General features: G+C 34.0%; 1 pseudogene across 1 annotated transcript; it reads right to left on the minus strand.

Annotated features, from left to right (window-relative positions):
- Positions 1-1,517: 1,517 nt before the first annotated feature.
- Positions 1,518-1,830, minus strand: LOC308354788 (mitochondrial import inner membrane translocase subunit TIM14-like; annotated as a pseudogene). The gene has a single exon. The product of its transcript is annotated as a mitochondrial import inner membrane translocase subunit TIM14-like (transcript).
- Between the last annotated feature and the right edge of the window lie 3,659 nt (positions 1,831-5,489).

A 5,489-nucleotide genomic window follows, 5' to 3' on the forward strand; every position in this document is an offset into this window, starting at 1 on the left:
TACTATTATACTCTCTCTTTTCTCTGTTCTGGGACTCCAATTCCATGATTTATTCACTGATGCAGGGTTCTTCTCTGTCTAATCAGCTATTAAATTAATCCATTCAGTTCTTAATGTTTGTTATTATATTTTATAGTTCCAGAGTATCCACTAGATTTCCTTTTTAAAATTATAATACTCTTATGAAAAGGATCCATCCTATGATCTATTTTATCTTCTTTTCTCTTTTCTCTTAAACATATTAATCATAGTTAATTTATATTCTTATCTGCTAACTCCAATATCTGACCTTCTTCTATTGTCTGTTTGTTGTTGTTGTTGTTCTTGTTGTTACATTATCTTCATCTAGAGGTAATAAATGGTATTATGGTATTATTATGATATATAATATCACATATCTCATACTTTTTCTTGTATACCACAAAATGTGTATGAAAGAATCACAGTATCCCTCATATGATGTTAGCCCACCATGGAGGGCTTCTCATTTCCTATGTTAGATAAGGTAAAAGACTACTCACCTGAATCCACTTAGGAATTGAAATGAGTCCTCTTTAGACTTGTTTTGCTAAAATTCAGTCTACTTCTGATTTGTTGATATTTGTAAGATGTGGTCCCCTAGGGTTTTTTATTTTAAAAGAGCCTGATGAGTCTTTGTCTTCTTAACTCTATAAGACTTCAGTAGTTGTCTTATTGAGAGTTTTTCGGCTTAGATCTTTAGCCTCCTGATATAGCTTCAAATGTGTCAAATGCTTGAAGGGGAAACCAGTAGGGTATCGGAGACATTTCAATTTACTTCTCCTGCATATGAATGCCAAAATCTCCACCAGCTTCCCCCACCAGCAGCCTATGCCAGGGCCAAATCAGGGCTTTTAGCCTCTATTGTGTCCTCCCTCTCCATTCCCTCAGAGGTGTCTACAGGTAAAAAGAGGATATAGATCTTCAGTGTCGATCCACTACTTTCTCTAAGGATTTCATCTCTAACTTATTTTAATTTCAAGATTGCCTTGGTTGATCTTTGTCTCTTAAACACTGCAAGAAATGTCATTCTGCCTGTCAGGTTTTTTTGTTGGTGGTAGTTTTTTGTTGTTGTTGTTTTGTTGTTGTTTTTTTCCTTTTAGCTTCTAACCCCCATACTACTTCAGATTTCACCAAATGTTTTTTGCAGAAAACTGACCAAGTAGTTGGGGCTTCTGAAATCTTTAATTTTAAAAGATTTACTGATTTCTCCCTTCTCCAATATCAGCCTTATGCCTGGGTCAAGCTCCATTTATCAGCCTACACCTAAAATTGACAAGTGTTCCAGGGAAAAATTGATAGCTAATTGTCTATTCATTTATAAATTATTCTTCCCATCTCTGGAATTTTAGACCAAGTAGTTCCTTAGATTTCCACATCTCTGATATTTTTAAAAATATGTTTTTTATTCCCTTTTTTTTAAGCTTTGAGGCATTTTATTATAAAAAGCTAGCACTTGTATACACCAACAAGAACTTAAAATTCATCACATATTTACCTCATTTTTTAGCTTGACCTTCTAGTAAATCTTTAGCTTCATTGATTTTGGCTGCTATATAAGGAGATCCTCCCTTGTCTGGATGATTTAAAAGCATAACTTGTCGATGAGCATCTCTTATTTTTCCTTTATTGGCAGTAGAACTTAGACCTAGTATTAATGCTGCTTCTCATTTTGTCATTTGGTTTCAAACCCAAATAGCCACCGCTGAAAGCAGATTTGGGTAGGCTCTGAAAAACTTGTTTTATTTGAGACTCCATATGTTTCATGGCTTGCAAAATATAATGGCCTGCAAATCCTGCAGCGGCAATGGTCAGTCCCTGTTTTTTATTCCTTATCTGGCTTTTTCTGGTTGTTGTCCACAGGAGCATAATCTGCATTCTTTCATGACCAGCCATGAACTACTTACTACACCCTGTTTGGAAGTAGAAGATACCTTACCCATTCCTTAGAACATAATTGTAATTGGTCCTTTAGAAAAGCAGTGGTAAATGAGAATCTCCATAAGATTCACCTTTATCTATACATTTATTTTCTTACCTTTCAACAAATGTCGTTATTTGCAAACTCCTTAAGTATTTTTGCCCAATATTAAGCTGAATATGATTTTTATGTGATCATGTTAACCAAATGAAAGAACCCAATGACCACGTGAAACCTACAAAGGTTAATTTAGAAATGATGATACTAATACTAACAGATTAAGGTAAGCAGTGCCCATTTATGAGAACTGGGTCTCTGAACTTTTTTTTTTTTCCCCTCACTTCTTCTCTTGAATTATTTGTCCTAATTTTATTCAATTATAAAAATTCTTTATATTCTAGATAAGTTCTTTACCTTCTTTACGTTTTGCAAATATCCTTTCCAAGTGTGTGACTCATCTTTTCATTGTTTTAGTGGTGTCTTTTGAAAAACAGAAGATTTGAATTTTGATACAGTACAATTTACTGATTTTTTTCTATGGATCATATTTCTAATGTGTATCTATGAAATTATTGCCTAAACCAAAGTCACAAAATTTTCTCCAATTTTTTTTTGTAGACGTTTTATAGCTCAAGTTCTTGCAGTTGGGGCACTTTTCTTAATTTTTGTGTTTGTGTCTGTTTTTGTTAATTTTCAAGTTATGAGTCAAACTTTATTTAGTTCCAAAGGACTTGGACTAAATATATATATATATTTGCCTATCCATATTCAGTATGCTTACCCTATTTGTTGAAAAGACTTTCTTTTCTTCACTGCATTGCCTTGACACCTTTGTCAAGTTTATGATGAGATTGTGTCCCAGCCTCTCCTATCTGCTCTCATGTTTTTTGTTTTTTTTTTCATGTTTACCCAACATATAGTCATTATGTAGCCAGAATTTAGCTTTTTAAAGAGGAAATTATTTCATATATAGTTGTAGATTGAGTGTGTCTTGTGTGAGGAGGTGAGTTCGGGATCTTCCTATGTCACCATGTTGAACCAGATGTCCCCTGTCGAATATCATATTGATTTCTTTCTGGGCTCTATTCTTTTCTATTAATCTATATTTCTATCCTTATGTCAGTACCACATTGTATTAATGCTTAATATTTTTGAAATGAAGATTAAAATGTCTAAATTAACTTTAAATATATTTCACATGCTTTGAAATCAATAATTTATTGAGTTGCAATATCTTAATGCTTAAAGATTTAAATGACTGAAGTAAAATCTTAAAAATCATATAATTTAAAACTCTGATAATCATAAATGTTAACAAAACAGAGAAAAGAAGCTTTTAAGATTAAAAATAAACTCTATGATCTTATAAAACTGCAGAGAACTCTGACTAGAGAAAGAAAGTTATGGAAATTGTGAAAAGGGGGAAATTATGGATGACTTAGCAGAGTGGGCCATATTAGTTACATAGGAGACTATTGGGGAAATTTTTTAAAGTATCAATATCTGATCCCCACCCCAAAGATTTAAATGCTAACAAAACAGAGAAAAGGGGCTTTTAAGATAAAAATAAACTCTATGATCATATAATTTATATTATGATGAATTATTATTACACATTATTTTGAAATAGTGCCAGGTTTGAGAACCACATGACAATCAAATGAATATTCTGGAAATAAATAATCAAACATGTTTAATCATTATGGAAAGAACATAAGAAAATAAGTATATAATACAGAGGTAAAAACTGCAATGTAAGATATTTGGGCATGAGCTAAATGTCAGAGATATACACTATTATTTTTAATAATTATTAAGTTCTGTGTAATGACAAACATTTATGCAGACGCACATATTTTATGTCAAGAGATCTGACTTCCACCTGGCAGACTACCATTTTTTAAATATTTCAGTTTGAGTTCCCCCAGAAGCAGATCCTTAGACAGTGACTCAGTGCAATTATTCTATTTGGAAACCATAGTAGGGGAGTAGAGAAATGTTAAGGAAAGAGAAGGCAGCCAATAAAGAATGTGTTATCAAGCTAGCTACCACTACGATTGGCTAGAGCTTGATCCCATGGAGAAACTCTGGGAAGGGTGCAAAATGAGAGGTGAGGAAATTGGAATATTTATGCACCAACACCTGAGAATTACAATTTGAGGGATTTGGGTGGGAGTGTTACTTCTGTTTTTTCAAGGCTTTAGAAATAAACCTTAGGCAAAGAGTGACATTCATTAGCAGCTGGAAGTCCACCAGAGTACACACAATTGGTAAGTCTGAAGAAAAGGAGGAGGCACAGGCAGATTCTGCTGCAGTGTGCTAGGGGACTTGAGATTCCATTTAATACGTATTCATAACCTTCACAAACACTACAATGAGGTGTTTGGGTTTGTTTTTTTTTTTCCCTATCTTCACTTTGAAAAGAGAGAGACCAAGACACATCTGATAAATAATGGTGGTATGCCTTTTATGTACCAGGCATTGTTCTAGACACTTGGCATAGAGTGGCAAACAAAAGAGACTAGAAATATGTGCACATGTAGTTTATATTGTAGTGGAGGAGAATGGCAACCATATAAACAAATACAGCTTCAGATATAGATAAGAGCTGAGAAGGAAAATAAAGAAAAGTAAGGGAATTGAGAATGACAGTGGTACTTTTTTAGATAACTAGTTTAGGGAAGACTGCTCTTAAGAGATAAAATTAAAAACGAATGCAGTGAAGGAGCTAGTGCGTAAATTATTCCAAACAGAGGAAACAGTAAGTCCACAGCCCCCAAGGTGGATCTGTGCTTGGTGTGTGTAAAGAACAAGGAAGAAATTGTGCTAGAACAAAGTGAAGGGAAAGGGAAATTCATCAGGAATAAGGTGAGATAAGTATATTTTCAAGGCCATGATGAGAACTACATATTTAACGTTAGATTTAAACCTGTGTGACAGGTAAAAATAGACAGGGGAAAACAAGTTTGATAGTTGAGGAACAATGTTTTAAATGACTCTTCCAAGAAAATAGAATTATTAAATTTTCGATCTGCAATTCAAATTTGTCTTCCTTCCAAGTTGATGAACTATGTTATGCTGCCTCTCCTTTATGGCATAATATTTTATCTCTTTAGAACTTTTTAGGAATTTGTCTTTTTGCCAAACCAAAACAAGGGAAAGCCCCCCCAAATTGATAAATTAAAAAGAAATTCTGTTGACTACCTGAATTTAATAAGCTTATGGCTGCCTTATTTTTTCAAATCCTAGGAAGTATGAACATTTTAGACTTGTAGCACTAATACTTCACTAGTCTTTGACTGCCAACCCTCAGCATTATCTTGTGAGGCTCCCAGCCTCACTGAAATCTCAAATTGCTGCTTTTCTGCCTGCTGTGTGCTGTGAGTTGAAAAGAACCCAGAGTCGTTTGTTTCCTCCACAAGCTGGAGATATTTCATGAATTCTCATTTATTTCAGAGATGCTTTCTTTCCCTTGTGGGAGACTCTGAAGTCTCAAAGGTCAACAGAAAGCCTTGGAATATGCAGCCTTTTTCATCTTACTAACAGCAGG

The sequence above is a fragment of the Martes martes genome, assembly GCF_963455335.1.
Source record: "Martes martes genome assembly, chromosome: 14".
NCBI classification, from domain to species: Eukaryota; Metazoa; Chordata; class Mammalia; order Carnivora; family Mustelidae; genus Martes; species Martes martes.